A 19,377-nucleotide genomic window follows, 5' to 3' on the forward strand; every position below is an offset into this window, starting at 1 on the left:
AGTCTAATTCATTTTAATTCTAGTTTTAAAGCATTTTTTCTATTCGGTTACACTTGGTTTTTATGCAAATTGGTTTAAAAAGTGTTAGTGCAATCAATTTAGATTTTAATATTTATAATTTGTAATTCTAGTTTTAAGTCTTGTTTAATTCATGCGGTCCATGTTCTATTTTGTTTTGGTTCATTCAATTATTGTTTAAGTCATCTTTAAACATTCGGTTTACAATGTTGCATGCATGTATTGTTTGCATGATTTAGGGTTAAATTGATATAATTACAATTTGGTTTTTGTTGATTTTATTTCAATTGTTTAAAACAATTTTTGATTTTGTTTTTAGGGTAATAATTAGTTAATTTCTCATCTAATTTAATATTGTTTCAATTCAGTTTAGTACTTATTAAGTAGGGTTCGTATGAATTGCATTAAATTAGGGTTTATATCATGCAACTTTTTCATATTAATTTCATTTAATTTCTATTTTGTTTTGTTTTGATTTAATTGCATGTTTAGTGGTTAATTTAATTTTATTGCATGATTGAAAAGCTATTTAGGATTTTCGATTTAGTGCTTTATGATAGGATTAGTTTCGATTTCAATATACTTTACTTTACAACATTTGTTTTTCCTATAGGTTTTGATTATTTAGATCTTGTTTGGTTTATTTTAGATTGGTTTTCTATTTGATTACATGTTCTAAGTTTAAGTTGATTAGTTTATATTATAAATTTAATTGAATTTTCCAAGTATAAGAAAGGGTGATACAATTTTGGTACTTGATTTTCTCATATATACAATTCTCGTGAGAACGATACTTTACTTATCATTATATTACTTGTATGATTTTGTGTGCTTGCAGATCGCCTAGCAAAATATGATTTGAAAACTTCCTAAAATTGATTCAAACAACTTCTAAATTGATAGAACAACAAGTAAACAAAGATCATAACACAATTGAAAGGTAATTAAAGAAGAAAAGCCACAAGAACAACAACAAAAACAAAAACACAAACCAAAAATGAAATTTCAAATTTGGAAACTAATCAAATTAAAAGAAAAAATTTATATCTACACTCTTACAAAGCAAATGAACTAAAACTGCACTAAAGCAACTTAGATCTATAAGATTGCTACATGATTCAACAAAGAAATTGAAATAATTAATGCAAAAACAAGCTCAATGAACTTAAACAAAAACAAAGTGTAGTAAAGAAAAAAATAGAACACTTGAGAGAAAAGAAAAAGATTGAGCACTTAAGAGAAAATCATCCAAACAGTTTTGAAAAACATGGAATTAAAGGCAAGCAAATGAATATAAGAGGGTAAACACATGAATTATAAAGTGCAAAGTGAGAAAAGAGTGGATCGATCACCCAACTAGGAGAGGAGAGTCTTGAAGTATTATCACTCACTCAAGCAGCAACTTTGCTGTTGGATCCAACCAAAATTTTCTAGATTTTTGTAAAATTTTGTAGATTGAATTTGAATCTGAAAATTTTCATATATGTAGAGATATGAATTGAGTGTTCATAAAAAAATTTGGATCAAAACTCGTGAGAATTGGAGATCTAATGGAAAAATCGTAACTAACTGAGATGAAAATTCTGCCAAACAGATTTGAACAAGAGTTTATATTTGATACACTGTCAGTGGATAGATTCTATATACTGTCTATGAATTAGATGATGAAAACTCATTAATAAGGTGTTAATGAGGTGAATCTAATGATAACACCTCATTAATGAGTAAATTATTTTAATTTGTGTACATTTATTTTAAGGGTTAATATTTACTCATTAGTGAGTTGTCATCATCTGATTCACTGATAGTGTAAGAATTTATACACTGTCGTGTATCAAATATAAACTCTTTGAACAATCAATGAAAATATATGAAATTGAACAAAAAATCTTAATGAACTTGAACTTTTATGAAAAGAATCTTAAAGTGCATGTAAACTAAAGGTAAGAAAAGCACATTTTTCTAGAAAATTAAAGAGCCCAAACAGCTCTCTAAATAAACAAAGAGGAAGTTGTTTATAGAGAAAAGAAAGTAAAATGCAAAAAAGTAAAAAATTTAAAAAAAATGGAAAAATCTTTTCAAATGGCTGGCTAAGCCTCCTATTTATAGGCCAAAGGTGAAGTGGTTTAACTAATGAAAATGCAAAAAAATGCCAACTAACTTGCCACATCTTCAAGAGTCTTCCAACTCATCTAACTAGTTCTCTTAACTTCTTTATTTGCTTTCCTTTTCTTCAATTCTCTTCAAGGTTTTCTTCTTTGATCTTGTGTGCTCCAAAAAGTCAAAATTATGTTCAATGAGAAGCCTTCACATTGCTAATTAAATAACTGCATTTGATCTTCAAATTCCAACCAAATATAGACCATTTAGTTGCCAATTTATGCATTGAAAAATTTTGAAAAAATCTAGAAAATTTTAGCTTCAAAGATAACTTTAAACCACATCAATGCAATAGTCACCATTCTAGCACACACAAAAATACTACAAAGGTGACAAAGCACTAATGAGCTAAAAATAATATTTTCTCATAAAAAGATGAAGATTAAAGGTTGAAAGAAAGCTCAATTAAGCTCAAGTAAGCTAAGGAAATCATTAAGGAAAATGGTAAGAGAATCTCCCAGGATTGGCAATAAAAGCACATGCACACTAATTTCGGCCAATTAAAGCTTTTTACACCAAAATACATCCAAAATGAGTCCAAAAGCTTCAAATTTTCTCTTTTCTAACATTTTTACCTACACATTGAATATTTATACGTTTAGGAGTATTTTTTTCAATTTTTTCAAGAAATAAGCAAATATTCAAGTGGAATTGCACTAAAAAGATATGATAAAATGTTAAAATTTTAATGCAATCAATGTCCCCGAACAGAGCATATTTGATGGAGGAAAAGCTACCTAACAATAAAGTTTGTGTAAAAGCACTAACTAGAAAAGCTCTTCGGTACACCAATATTAATGGGAAGTTGTACAAAAGATTTAGTTTGCCATATTTGAGGCGTGTAGATGAAGAATAAGCAAATTATGTACATAAAGAGATCCACAAAAAAAACATGTGGGAATCACTTTGGACTTTAACCATTGGCTTATAAAGTGTTAAGACAGGGATATTATTGGTGACTATTAGAAAAGATGTAAATTGAGTTAGTTAAAAAATGCAGTAAATATCAAAGTTTTGTTCACATCCAACATTTACCGATAGTTGAGCTAATTGTTGTTTTTTGTATAGCCTACAAGTGCACAGATTAAGAATGAAATGAAAGTATTACAGTATCATCTCCTAAGGATTATAGATTGTAATGTTTGGTTGCTTTTTAAGTACTAGTGGCAAGATCTTAGAATCCTATATCTAAACAGATGAAAACTTGGGTTTGGTTGCAAAATAAAGAAAAAAGGAGATTGAAAGTAATATAAACTTGGATCTTGATTTCACTAACTGTTACTTGGGAAGTAAAAGAGGCTAGCCATAAAGAACTAAAGAAAGCAACTTGGAAAATAAGAACACTTGATAAAGGCTGAAAGGTATAAAATTGCATAAAAAAACAAGAAAACTAAATTGCATGAAACCTTGTAAAGAAAAACAATGGTCAAGACTTGTATTGAGCTAAAATAGAAAAACTTGAATCAAACTTAAGAAATAAAGAAAGTTTGCCAAAATTAAGAGATTAAAAACAATATTTGAAATCTAAAAGTAATGCAAAAGAGATCTTGAAAAAATATCTTTTTGATTGAAAGAAAATAAATCAAAGAACAAAACTTTAGTTATTGGCAAATCTATCACTTAAGCCAATAACATAAAAAAAAAAAACTAAAGAGAGAAGAGAAGAATGGGGTGGAAAAAGATGGAATGGGGTGAATGACTTTTTTATTTATGGTGAAGGCTTCGGTCAAAGAGGGTAAAGAATACAAGAGTTTAACTTTAATTCAAATAGTGATGGATGAAAGTTATCTTAATCTTCAAAGTAATATGATTGAATGAGACTCTTCTTTCTTGAAAGTGTTTGGCCAAATGGGGCTCTTTGGCTTTCATCTTGTCTGTTGGATCATGTTTAACTTCAATCTTGGTCATTGCTCCATGATAGGTTCATCTAAAGCTAGGGATTTCAAGACTAGATTGATTTTTTCTTCAATTATCTAGATAATTATCTTGCAAAGTCCTTTTAGATCACAAATCTTTAATGGTTGATCAAAAGAGTCATCTTTAAATAGAAACACCTTTGGCTAAAATTTTCCCAGTGTCCTTATGTGCTTGAAATTCTTTAATTGATTATTATCTTCTTTTTGGATTTGAAATACCCATATGAAAGAGTCATTGCGTCTTTAAAATTGCATGAAACTTTCCTTAAGATTGGTGTGGCTGAATAGGATAAGGTGATGAAAACCTTAAAAGTTGCAAACCTTTTAAACTTGCATTATCCTTTCTTGTAAATGTCTTGCCTGAATGCCAATGTGTGCCATTATGCACTTCAAACACTTGCTTTGCCACATGATTGGATAAATTTGGGCCAAAGTTGTTCTACTGTAAGCTTCCATAATATGGTCGAGAATGCTACTTGCATGCTTGCATGCATAGATTGCATGAAAATGAAGTTCATGAGCTTGAAACCTTAAAATCATGAAAACAACATGAAAAATACCAAAAATAATCAAAATTTAAAATTTAGCTCCACTTTTAGCATATAAAAACATTATATTTTAGGGTGCTATCATGAGCTGACTCTAATAATAAGCCCATAACCCCTTTATGCAACAAGGAATGGATGTGCTCAGACCATTCACCTCAATTTTAGGCAGATGAGGTTTGTCTTGTAGTCATTGATTATTTGACCAAATGGCTAGAGGCGAGTGGTTTTATCTTAAGTGGAAAAATTTGTATGGAAAAACATCATTTGTAGATTTAGTTTACCTCAGTCTATATTAACTAATAATGGAAATTAGTTTGAAAATCTAAAGTTTAAAAAATGGTATTCCAACCTCAGCATTGATTTGAGGTTCACCTCGGTTGCTCACTCAGAATCCAATAGTTAGGCAAAGGCAGCTAATAAAACTATGCTTGAAGTTTTAAAGAAAAGGTTGGATGATGTTAAAGGAAAAAAGGTCGAGAAGTTTCCTAGAGTATTATAGGCATTGAGGACCCTTGCCAAGGTTCCTACAAAAGAAACTCTTTTTAAATTGACATTTGGAATAAAAGCCATAGTGCCAATTGAGATCAGCCTACCAAGTTTTTGAATTGAAATAAGTAGTGAAAAGGGAATGATAAGCCTTAAGAACTAGCTTGGTTTTGACCAAAGAGCAAAATGATGCTGCTTTGACAAGGATTGCTACGTATTAATAGAGAGTTACTAGTTATTACAATAAAAGGGTCTGATGAAAAGATATACACAAAGATGACATGGTACTTAGAAAGGTTGAAGCTTTAGGTATCAATGACCAAGAAGAAAAGTGGGCTTTGAACTGGGAAGGTCCATATATAGTTAAAGAAGTTGTTTGACCTGGAAGATGTAGGCTACAAGATTTGAATGGAATCCTATCCTAAAGACATGGAATATGGACAATCTAAAAAGTTATTATCAATGAAAGATTAGAAGCTAAGCTTGTTTGTAAACACACAATCCACTTGTAAGTCCAAAATTTGAGATAAATAAAGCTCAAAGTTCAAATACTCTTTTATGCTTCAAAATATTCTTTATTAAATTTCTTGCCTAAAGTTAGGGTCAAGCTTATTCAATATATCTTAAATATCTTGTTAGATTTCTTACCCAAAGTAAGGATTAAACTATTCATATCATTAATCTTTATGATTACAGTGACTGAACTAAAAGATTGACCATTAAAAGAATAAGTTGGATGGATACTAAGCTAAAAAAAAAAATAAAGTTGAGAAAAAATTATATTTTCATTAATAATAACTAATAATTACAGGATATAATATATATATACAAAGTACATCAAGCTCTACTTTCAGGCTGCACTTTGGTGGTAGGTGCCTCAGGCTCATGGACCTGAAACTCAACCTCAGTATTTTCACCAACTTTCCCCTCTTCTTAGTTAGCCCTGACCACAACAGTGACAACTACATGGATCTACATATTATCCTCTTCCTGTTGCTCTTTATCTTGGCCTTCTTCTTTAACCACAACTTGCTGGGACCTTGGGTTGTTAATATCCATCATGGAAAGATCAAGGTTGACATAGATACACTTCACCTTTTTCAACATTCAGTCAAAATTGTTCTTGAGCAAAGTTAATCTGAATGTTGTAGATCTCATTAGATTAAAGGAAGTTCTCCATAGCTCATTGGCTAACCGTTTTGGAAGCTTGAAGTTCACTCTTCAAGCATTCCACTTTGGCTAAGGCATTAGATAGCTTAAGGTTGGATTGTTGCTACAAAGAATCAACTGTGGTCTTTGATTCAGGAATTTTTGCAAGTGCACAGGTCGTATAAATAAAATAGAGGCTAAAAAGCTTAGATGTCAATTCTACGAGGATTGGTTAAAAAGATTCCTAGCCTAAGTACCTATTAATCCCACACTTTTTCTAAAGTTGGTTCAATCAAATAATAAGCATGAAATTAAGCTAACTAAAAGAAATAAAATCAAACAAATCATCTAAAATGATTATAGTAAACTGTAAGTTTGCTATTTGAAATTGAGTCAATTAAAAGATTTAGCAAAAACAATACCTAAAGTAGAATGCAAAGAACTAAACATGAATTAAAATGGAAATTTAAGCTTAGAATTGGAAATGAAAAATGCAAGAAGTGAGTAAAACAATAACTAAAGTGTTGTAACCAATTTAAGCAACAGTAACTAACTCTAACTAACTGCTCACTAACTCCTATATTATAACTCATGAAACATCTAAAAAAATTCTTTTCAAATTGATCTTCACAAACTAAAAATTGCAACAACAAAAGAGGATTGACAAATCCAAACATATTTAGAATGAAATTTAAACAACAAAATTACAAAAGTTTAAAAGACTAAGCAAACCATAACTAAGGTAATGAGCTAAAACTGAAAGTTTAGCAAACAAATGCAAATCTACCGTGTTTTAAATTGTACAAATTGAATTGTAAATTGCATTAACAATGAGTTAACTAAAAGACAAACAATAGTTCAATACAATTAATGAAAAGAACTTACAAAATTTAAGCTAAAGATAAAAGAACCACATGTGATTTGCAAAATAGAACATTGAATGAACTCTTAAGAAATCTGGATCTAACTTGCATAAATTTGAATGGATATCAACTAAAATTTGCAAGGACATTAAAGGATCTAAGAGAAGAACTATATTAAAGAGTAGAAATAGAAAAATAGTGTAAGAATTAACACAAATACTGAGTTGAAGAACAAAAAAATTGCTTAACTGAAATTAAGTTGAAAAAGTAAACTATCGAGTCATTGAAAAGAAATAGATTTGGACTTTTCTAGAACTAGAATTGAACTAAGGCAAGATGCATCAAAAAGTTTACAGTAAAATTCAAAACAAAAATCACATCACAAAAGAGAAAATTTAGCTCATTGAACTATAAACTCAAACTATATACAAATCTAGAAAAATAGAGCATTCTTAAAGAAATCTATCCAAATAGCAAGGAAAATCATGAAATTAAATGCAATCAATAGAGAATTAACAAGTAAACATATTAATTTAAAAGTGTAAAATGCATAAAATTCAAATCAAATGCCAAGATAGAGAAAAGATCCTTGCTATTCTATCATTCATGCAAAGCTCAACTTTGCCACTGGTTTTTACTAAAACTTTGAAGTTTTTTTGAGCTATGTAGATCGAATTTAAAGCTAATTGGTTTTTTTTTAGATTTGAAGACTTATGATTTAAGAATCTATGGAAAAAATTGGCTTAATACAAGCTAGATTTGATCAAGAACCAATCAAATCACTACCAAGAGGTTAAAACTATAGATTGAAAAATAGATTTGATGTTTATGTGAAATCAATGGAAATTGAAGATGAGAACGTGAGAATTTGGAAATTTCATTAAGAAAATCTAAATATACATTGATAATTAATGCAAGAAACCTGAAATTGCATGGAAAGTAAAAAGAAATTGGTTGCCAAACAACCTTATTTGGAAAGCAAGAAAAAAAGTACAAAAAAAAGTAAAAGCAAAATAATTAAAACTAAAATCTAAAAATTTATCTAATTCCCCCATTTGGCTGGTCACTCTCAGTTATTTATAGGCAAATGGGAGGTGGTTCAACCTTATAAAATTTCAATAAAAATATCTAAGTGTTGCTAACCTTCTAGATCCTTCATCCTCCTTTCTTTCATGGCCTTTGCTTGCTTGTTTGGCTCCTTAAGCTTTCATTATTTGCAAGCCCTTTACTCATGATCCATTGCATTCTAAGAAGTCAAATTATGACCAATGGGAGTCCTTAAAAGCCAACTCAGCAACTCCTAGTGCTATTTTTTGAATCACTAAAATGGCGCCAAAGTGCATGTGGTTACATAAAGCTTGCATAAATGGCACTATTGCACTTTTGCCTTCTCCCTTTTGGTGTTAAATGCAATCATTCACTCTTTCATTTTACTGCCAAATTTCAAGTTATTAAGTGAAAAATTTTGACATTATAATCACTAGAAAAATTATGAAAAATTACCAACTTAAAATTAACTTCCAACTCCCTAATGCACTAATTACTTTTCAAGCATGTATAAAGATACTAAAAAGGTACTAACGCATAATTGAGCTAAGGAAGACCATTCTAAGTGAAAATTATGAGAATTGAGACTTAAAATAATGTTCCATGAAGTTCATTTAAGCTTAAGAAGTCATGGAAAAAAAAGGTAAGAAGAATTCCCTTAAAAGGCAATGTAGCACAATTACACTAGTTGTGACCTTTTCTAGCTTTTAGCACCAAAAATCCTCCAAAATGAGTACAAAATCTCCAAAATTTCTCATTTACTATATTTTCACTTGTATATTGAACATTTGTACATTTAGGAATATTTTTGCCAAAATTCTCAAGGATGAAACCAATATTCAAAAGAAATTACATTAAAAATAAGTAAAAAAATGCTAAAATCTTAGTGCAATCAATCTTCTGGATTGACATGTCATCAAGGTATTGGGTTAGACTTTTAACTTTTTTGTTGAACTCTTCATTTTTTTTTTTTTTTGAACTTAGCACCAGAAAATTTGAGATTTTTAATGGATTCTATAAGAGAGTTGATCTTCTTAGAATAATTCTTCATGTCTTGCTCAATCTTAGTGAGGTGAGCAAGGGCCTTATATGAATACACTAGGATCTTACCCATATTTTGAGAAACAAATTGGTGGAGCCAATCAAAAACTATTTGAATAGAAAGAAATTGAGCTCAAACAAATTTCTTACAAAAATATATAAAGTTGAAAATCTTAATGATCAATTTACAACTTACCTTTCTTAGCCATGGTACTCGGGTAATTTTTTTCACCACTTTTGGGTCATCTTAGGAATTCTCCATTGAGTCAAACTTTAAGGTAACAAAATGTTTCTCAGAGAAGGGTTGGAGTTCGATAGTGTGACCAGATGATAAAGACTTTATCCTTGGCCTCTTTTGAGGCTCCTAAGCTACACCTTTTTGTTTTAGTTTCTGCATTGTTGCAAGACTCTTGTTCTTGACCTGACTGGGATGAGAAGATGGTGGATCAATAATCTTAATACCTCGAGATGGGCCACCAAGTTGAGGAAGAGCATTACCACTCTTTCTCCCTTTAGGAGATTAGGTGAATTTAGTAATGTCAAAACCTGTTGACTTTTGATTGGCCATATCTTCAATTGAAATAAAAAATTGATCAAGAGTTAGAAAATATTAATACAAAAATGTTCATTGTGAAAAGTTAGTAAGAGAATTACCTCAATATTTGACCTCCTCAATAACATTAGATGAGGTTAGCTCATCATCTATTATTAATTTCTCATATTTAAGGAAATCATTTATTGTGTCTTAGGCCATGAGCTCATTGTTAGCGGAAAATCAATTTTAGCCCCCTTAAATAAGCTTGGCTTATTATTTATTTTTCAAATCCCTTTGACTTTCTCGATATAAAGGAAAAGAACTTTCCATGTTATTATTAAGCTCAAGTAGTTAGTAAAAATCCTTTTTGAGGGATAATCTGTGATATAGTATTAGCTCTTATAATGTGGATGTCCCTTAATGGCAAAAAACTTTTTAAAAAGGCTTATAGTGGGAAGAAGACTTAATTTTTTACAAAGAATAATAAAACTTACTATATACATAAAAGAATTGGGGGAGAGGTTAAGTCAAATTATAGGCTAAAAGAAGTTTAACAATAAAAAATAAAGAGGAAACCTTAGATTGGCCAAAATTGAGTTCCAATAAACCCATATGTCAAAATTTACTACACTAGTGACCATATCCTCAAACATAGGCATTATCACTTTATAACCTTTTGATAGAAAGTCAAACATATTTTTTACAAAAGCAAAGTGATGAATCAAACCAAGGTTAAAGCAGTCTTTAGAAGTAGCTCAACCTTTTAAACTTTTCATCATATCTTTTGGGTTCACATTTAGGGGACAATAAGTGTAAAAAGGGATGAAGGCATCATTTTTGTCATAAAAACCTTTTGCCTTTTCATCACCTTCACCCTCTTCCTCATCCTAGTTGGACCTATCAGTTTGTTCAAAACCTTGAACCTATTTAGTTTCAAGAGACTTCCTGTTGGTTTACTTGGCCATTATAGTTTGAGAAGATTTTAGAGCCTGAGTAAGAATAAGAACCTATATAGCATTAGAAGAAGACAATGATGACTCAAAAACATAAGACTTTTGAATTAGATGTTAATCTATAATCAGAGATTGAGATGAAATAGTGGTTTGGGCACTGGGGAGGATTATTAGAAGTTTGACAAAAATAGAAGTTTGATTAAAAGAGGTCTTTGGTGGATGAACTAAAGAGGAATGAATTAAAAAAGATGAAGAAAGGATAATTGGAAAAATCAAATTGACCATATTTGTGGGGATAGAAGAATTCTAGATATTGGAATCTATTGCCACTAATAGTTCATCCATTGTATGAAAAACCTTTTCACTCCTAGCTTAGCATTTTTTTCGATTTGTTTTTTGTCCTCAATGGACATCGGGTTTAACTAGTAGGCAATTTGGCTATATTCTCTTCTTGCAGTAATAGAAAGGACATCATCATATGAAAAAACCTCAACCTATCTTAGTCGATCAAACCATTCCTAACCTTTATCCCCTTAAAGTTAGATAAATTTGAAGTAGAAGACATAGTTAAAGTTAACAGACATACTAAGGTTGTTAAATGGTAAGAGAAAGGTTGGACCAAGAAAGTTGGAAAAGCTTGTGGTCAGTAAAAAAAGGTAAACATGAGAGCAAATAAGTAAAATGAATGTTAGAAAGTGTGAGAAAGTGAGGGTATTAGGGAGGCTTTAAATAGGCAAGTTATAGATCAAATGAACAACCCAGATTGAGCCATATTATTGTATATAAAAAAAGGATGACCCTTCGACTTCTTCATTCAAATTCAAAAAACTACCTAATTTTTTAATTCCTATCTAAATTTCTCTTTCCTTATTAAATGAATATTCAGATGAATCACTAGCCAATTCGTTCAAAACTTATAAGTATTATGTCGATCACATTATATAAGTATAAGGCTTTAAGTCAAGATATCAATACCATCCAAACATAGATTTTGCAAGAATCAAGTTGAAACTATTGTGAAAATTATCTCTTTGCCACTACCACATAAAACTTTGATAAATTCACTCACAACTCACAACTCAATCTTATTAGTAATAAATCAGCTAGATTAACCTTTCAATAGTTTGATGCTTTAGACCACTTGATGGAGCTATAAACTATTAGGGGCATTTTATGGTCATAAAGGCATTATGATATTTTTCCTTTAGAGGGTGACACATCAACAAAGCAAGGGTAACTATGTCATTTTGACCTAAACAGACGTGTCGAGTTGACCTGAACTCTTAAGACACACATCAACTTGGCCATCTTAACTTCTCATTTGAAGGCACATAGGAATGTTAATTTGCATCCTCTAATTGGCTTGTTGCCTACCAAATCAAGCCAGGCCAACATTATTAGCCCTAGACTTGCTGCTCAAAGCTCAATCACCCAAGCCTGACAATTTCACCCAATAGGTATAAGTATCATCCCTCACACCAAGTAGATTTATTCAATTTCCTTCTCCCTCATTTTAAGGTTTTTTGCCTTATCTCTTTTTTCAGGAACTAACTTGAGTGTCAAAGTACAAATATCAGATAATCTTCTAGCCTTTGCTTCTAATCAACCTCCAAACTCATACTTTCAGGTTTTTAGCTTCATCAAACAACTTGGTCAAAACACTGACTATGCATTTTATCACTTTTAAAAGATGCTTAGCCAAGATTTTTACCTACTTATTTCACTTTTTCTAGCATTTTTGTTGCTTGTGACTCCACATGATCTATTAAATAAGGTAAATGGGTTCATTCCCATGTTATCAACTTCAGTGGAGAGATCGTTGCTTTTATGGAGAACGTCTTTCTCTACGTCTTATATATAAATGCTACAAATTGCAGCAGAAGCTACCACATATCAGCCATTTGGCTTGCCATGTGGCAACCTCTTGATTTTTTTTATTTTTTTAAGTGAAACCCTTTTTTTTTATTTTTAAAAGGGTGGGCTTACTTTTTTTTGTTAATTTTTTTTTTTTATGTTTGAGACCTACACTTTTGTTTTAATTTTATTGTCTATTTTTTGTTTTTTTAATCAGAGGGGCTCACTTGCTTTTTGTTTTTAAAATTTTTTTAAAAGTGTAAGGTGTATTATTATTTTTTTATTTTTTTTAAGCGTGGGATCCATACCTTGGTTATGTTTCTTTTCATTCAATGTTTTAATTTTTCATTTTGATTTTTTTAATTCATAGGGTCCACCTATTTTTTATTTTTTTTTCAAATTTTTTAAGAGTGTAGAGGTCAAATTCTTTTTTTGTTTTTTTTTTTTTGGTGGAATTTGCACCTTAGTTTATCTTTTCCCAACCGATTCTTTTTTTTTTTTATTTTGATATTTTTTTATCTTTTAATTGTGAGACTCATTTTTCGATTGTTTATTTAATGCAAATATTATATTTATAAATAATTAAGATTTAATTTATCCATTCATCCAACCATCTTATAGATAAATTGTGTATATGTATGGATATGCATTGTGCGTTGTGTGTCAATTGCATTATTTTTTAAAGTTGATATGTGTAATCTATTTAATTTTTTAAATAAATCTTTTTTAAGAGACGAGACTCAATTTCAAAATTTTTTTTCTTTTAGGACTCATTTTTTTGTTTTTAAATATAAAACTTGTATTTTTTTTAAGGACTCAGTTTGACTTTTTAAAAATTTTTTCCCATTTATTTTTATGTATTTTATTATAATTCTTTTTTCAATATGACCCATTTTTTTTCAAAATTTTTCAGTGAAATCTTTTCCTTTTTTTTTTTGAGGTTTTTTTTTTTCTTTGGTATCATGTGTAATTTTTTTTATTAAATGTTTTGTAAATATTTTTTAGGAACCAACTTCATATCAAATTTTATTCAATATTTTTTCGAAAAGATTCAATAAATTTTTAATACTTTTTTTACCTTTTTGAAATCAATAGTATATTAGGTTTAAAAAAATTTTTTTTTTTATATATTTAATATATAAATTTTTAAATTTAATTTTTTATGACTAACTTGATCTCAAGGTACATAACATATCAAGTTATTTTTTCTTCTATTTTGCTTTTTAATTTTTTAATTTACTTTTTTTTATTTAAAAAAAAAATTAAAATATTTTTTCAAAATTTAAGTGCCATTTTTTTTATTATTAAAATATATTTTTTTGTTGTTTTATTTTATTTTTTTCAAAAAAAGATATTAACAAATATGTTGACATCGCATCCAAATTTGATGTTTTTGTTCTTTTTTTTTTTTTTGTTTTGTTTTGGGATCCACTTGATCCAAGTGTATGCCGTGTGCTTTCTTTTTTTTTCTTATCTATTTTTTTATTTTATATTTAATAAATATTTTAATCAATTTATTTTTTTTTGTGTAACCCCGTTAATGTTAAGAGTATATCACGTATTCATTCATTTGCTTATTTTTTTCCTTTTTAATTTTTAAAAATTTTTAATATATTTCATAAATTTTAAAATATTTTATAATTTTTAAAGAAATGGGTTCATTTAATATTATTGATTTAATATATTTTTTTATTATTTGATCAATTTTTTAAAAAATATTACAAAAGTTCAACGTGACATCAAGATTTTATTTTTATTTTTTTAATTCCTTTTTTTAAACCCTTGGTAACTTTATTTTTGTTATTTCTTTTTATTTTATATATATGTGTATTATATTAATAAGATTATCATTTAATATCTTAATTTAATAAATTTATTTTTTATTTTCTTATTTTTATTTTTATTTTTGGTTTTGGTTTTTATTTTTTATTAAATTAATTTAATTAAACAAGGGACGTGGATTGAGGTATACATATTGCAACTCCATTTAGCTTTTTTTCTTTTACTTTTTAATTTTTTCCATTTGCTTTTTTTATTATTTTTTAATTAGATAAATTTTACAAAATGATGTTGATTGATAGAAAATATCAAAATAATTTGTATTTAACAGGTTTGATCCATTTCGATTATATAAGAGGGTGAATTTTTTAGATCGAGATCAAGTTGAAACAATTTTTTCTTTTTAAAAAAGAGGAGATCAAGGCGGAAACATGTTTAAGGTATTCTGTCTTGACCAATTTTGAAAAATATATATAAAAATATATATTTTACTGTTAATTTTATTTTATATAATTATATTAATAAACTAATTATTTGTTATTTTAATTTAAAAAATTAATATATTGAGTTTAATAAAAATGTTTGTATGTCATCCTCTATCAACTTTTTTTTTATTTCTTTTATTTCTTTTTCATTTTTTTAATTTTTTTATCTTTTCACTTATTTTATTTTTTAAAATTAGATAACTTCTGTAAAAAAAATAAATAAATCCAATCAAAATAATCGCATCTCATTTCCATTTATTTTTTTGTTACATTTACTTTTTTCTTTTTAAATTAAGTAAATTTTACAAAAAAAAAAAAATCAATTAACTAGATATGATAAAATAAAAAAATTTTGATCCGCGTCACCACGCGGGTATTTTGATTGTGTATGCTAAATCTGGTAGCATCCAAGATGCTAAAAGGATCTTCGATAGGTTGGTAAAACGTGATGTGGTCTCTTGGAATTCCATGCTCACTGCATGTGCCCAGCATGGGCTTGGCAAGGAAGCGGTGCAATGGTTTCAAGGAAACCTGAGGATCGGAGCTGTGCCTAATGACATAACATTCCTCTGCCTTCTTACTGCTTGTTGTCGTGCTGGACTCTTGAACCAAGGACAATACTATTTCAAGTTGACCAGGAATTACAACATAGAACCTCAGATTTCACATTGTGTTACTATTGTTGATCTTCTTGGCCAAGCTGGTCTTCTTGATGAAAGCCAAGAGGTTTATAAGAGAAATGCCAATCAAACCCACTGCAGCTGTTTGGGGAGTCTTGCTTGGTGCATGAAGGATGCATAAGGGGAACTTACTCTGCTGGTCGTGTTTTTGAGCTTGATCCCAACGATTCAGGACCCCTTGTCTTGCTCTCTAATATTTATGCCTCTGCCGGTAGATGGAGTGATGCTGCTAAACTGAGAAAAATGATGAAAGAGAGCGGGGTAAAGAAGATGCCTGCTTGTAGTTGGATGGAAATTGAGAATACAGTCCATGCGTTCGTGGCAAATGATGTTACATACCCACGAGGCCACGATAAAGGAAATCCATACAATGTAGTAGGAGATTGGCACGAGAATCAAGGAAATTGGATATGTCCCTGACACCAGCCATATGCTTTTCTATATGGATCAGTTGGAGAGGGAAGTAAAGTTGCAGTACCATATTGGCATTTGCACATCTCAACTCTCGTTCTGGATCCGCAATTCGTATCAAGAGGAATATCAGAGTTTGTGGTGACTGCCATTCAGCAATTAAATTTGTGTCGCAAGTGGTGAGAAGGGAAATCATTGTAAAAGATACCGATCGATTCCTTCATTTCTATGATTTGGCTCTTGTATTTGTGGGGACTACTGGAAATGCCTGTGGTGATTATGAACTAAGAATAATTGTTGATATGAATGCTGGTTCTTGACCCATCCATGTTTTGAGCTTACGAATTGACAGAATGTGAACATGCACGTCAGCCTCCTGTTTTGGAATGAAAATAAGTTAAGTCCTGCACTGACATGGTGATGATTATAGGACACAAAGTTCACGAGGCGTCTGGTAGACCATAAAATGAGGTTGTTGCTTGATTCGGCACCAGGTAGAGAGAAATCTCAAACGTGCCCCAATCTCTCTGGTAAATTTATAGTTAATTGCTGAAAGCTCAATAACATTTGTTTGCAAATGTGGAAAACCAGGAGAATCATCTGAAAGGTAGTTATGTTTTGGAAAAAAAAAAAAGTGGCCCTTCACATTGAAAATAAACCATCAAAGTGTTGATGGATGTGAGTACCATATACGGAGTTTTACATCTTTAACGGTGTTAGCCAAGCGGCAAAGTTGTGGACCTTCCGGGAATCGGGATGGAAGAACAGATGGTATTTTTCTTGTAAATGCACAATCTTTATTTATTTTTCACTTTTCCATATTTAACGTTCAAGATCCAATTATATTCAATAGATTGATTGACCTTGTATTCATGTAACGTTCAAGATCCAATTATGAATGGCAAACGAGGCAAATCCATTTTTTAGTGAAAGATGTTCCCAAATTCAGAATGCTTTCCTTTCAATTTCATCAGGCTGGCTTTATTGTCTCACATTATTCGCAAACAGAGTGTAGCAAATTTATATTCTAACTTCAAGTTGGTTGTGTATTTAGGAGTGAGAGATTTATGTTTTATACTAATGTTGTGGCAAAATAATAGAGGTTTGGGAGTGGAGAAATTGTTGTACCTGAAGCAATAATCACAATAACACAGAAACAATAGACAACCATCAATAATAAAAAATGCAGAAAAAATAAAGCACACCAAGATTTACGTGAAAAACCCTCCAGTGTAGAGGGAAAAAACCACGGACCACCAGAAAAATCTTCACTATCAAATAATAGGTATACAAAATTCTTCTCTAGCTAAAACTAGAGCTAAACAACAACTAGAGAAACAATTGGAGAAATCTCACCAAATAAGTGACTCAACAAATACACCCTGAATTTGTTCCTAGAGAGCTTCAAACCCGATCTTCACCGTTCAGAATGTAGAACTCTAAATCATAAACCTTCTAACAAGATTCCAACTCAATCAAATCACGAATCGACTTCCGTTCAACTAACTCTCCCTTCTCATTTTTCTCTCTACTTTTTCTGGCTTTTCTTCTTTTTCTACTTGGTTTTCGACTCTCCCTTAAAACATCCCCACCTCTTTTTTATTAAGTAGCTAGAGCTCTATGTAAAATGAAAGATCAAGGCCCATGGCCTTTACTTGGTCTAAAACCACTTATATGGGGCTGGACCCCATTTTCCTAACAATCTCCCCCTCCAGCCCTATTGGAGGAGATTCATCACCATAGCAGTTTCATTTGGAACTTACCTTGCCAAGGAACTCATTCTGGTCAAGTTACTGCAAAGCTCAAGCTTTTTCCTGAGAAGTATCTTAGTCAACATATCTGCTATATTCTTATTAGTATGGACTTTCTTCAACAGCATTTGCTGTTCTTCAATCACTGAACGTAACAAATGATATCTAACATCTATGTGCTTTGTTCTAGCATGGTACATGGCATTCTTACTCAAATCTAAAGCACTCTGGCTACCACAAAATACCACATACTCTTTTTGATTCAACCCCAATTCAAAAAGAAAACGTTTCATCCAAAGCATTTCTTTACATGCTTCGGTTGCTGTAATATACTCAGCCTCTGTAGTTGATAAAGCCACACACTTCGGCAACTTAGATTGCCAAGATACAGCTTCTTTTGCAAAAGTGAACAAATACCTTGAAGTAGATTTCCTACCATCAAGATCGCCTGCCATGTCAGCATCAGTAAACCCTTCTAGAACTGGTTGTGAAACTCCATAATTTAAGCACATTTTTTAGGTACCCTTCAAATATCTAAAAATCCATTTCACTGCTTTCCAGTGAACCTTCTCCGGATTAGAAAGAAATCTGTTTACTACACCAACTACATGAGCAATGTCAGGCCTTATACAAACCATAAGATACATTGAAGAACCGACTGTAGAAGAATAAGGAATATTAGACATAGCCAGTTACTCTTCCTTAGACATTGGACAAGATTTCTTACTTAGATGAAAATGGTTGGCAAGTGGACTGCTAACTGATTTAGCATGTTGCATGTTGAATCTACCAAGCACTCGTTCAACATACTTTCCCTGTGACAACTATAGCTTTCCAGCTCTCCTATCCCGGATAATATCCATACCAAGAATCTGTTTTGCTGGACCTAAATCTTTCATATCAAAAGACTTAGACAATTGTTCTTTCAACCTATAAACCATACTAGCATCTTGTCCTACAATCAACATATCATCAACATATAATAATAGGATAATGAAGTTACCATTAGGGAATTGTTTAACATACACACAAGAATCCGTTACTATTCTTTTATAGCTATGACTCACCATAAAAGAATCAAACTTCTTGTACCACTATCACGGAGCTTGTTTCAAGCCATACAAGCTTTTTTTCAATTTGCAAACTAAGTGCTCTTTCCCTTTCACTTCAAAACCCTCAGGCTGATTCATATAAATGTCCTCATGCAAATCACTATGCAAAAATGTAGTTTTAACATCAAGTTGCTCAAGCTTAAGATTCAAACTAGCTACTAATCCCAGTACCACTCGAATAGAACTCATATTTACAACTGGAGCAAAGATCTCATTAAAATCGATGCCTGGTTTCTGAGAAAAATCTTTTACTACCAATCGAGCTTTGTACCTCACTAATTTGTCACCATCTTTTTTCAACTTGAACACCCATTTATTCTTTAATGGCCTCTTCCCTTTTGAAAGTTTAACAAGATCAGAAGTACCATTTTTTCGCAATGACTCAATCTATTCTTTCATTGCTTTTAACCAGTGCTTTCTATCCGAAGTAGCCTGCACATCTTGAAAGCTTTCTAGCTCTCTTTCACTGGTAACTAAAATAAAATCTGAACTTGAACACCGGGTAGATGGCTTGCACTCTCTAGTAGATCTCTTGGGCTGAGACTTTACATCACTTGATGCCAAAGGTGGCTCCCCCTACTCAACACTT

The 19,377-nt window shown here is 30.6% G+C and overlaps 1 pseudogene; it reads left to right on the forward strand.

The window, feature by feature from the left end:
- Positions 1-16,618, forward strand: part of LOC111274072 (pentatricopeptide repeat-containing protein At3g24000, mitochondrial-like) — a 33,232-nt pseudogene extending 16,614 nt beyond the window's left edge.
- The last annotated feature ends 2,759 nt before the right edge of the window (positions 16,619-19,377 follow it).

Source organism: Durio zibethinus, chromosome 26, assembly GCF_047325235.1.
Source record: "Durio zibethinus cultivar Kanyao isolate XHJ-2024 chromosome 26, ASM4732523v1, whole genome shotgun sequence".
Lineage (NCBI taxonomy): Eukaryota > Viridiplantae > Streptophyta > Magnoliopsida > Malvales > Malvaceae > Durio > Durio zibethinus.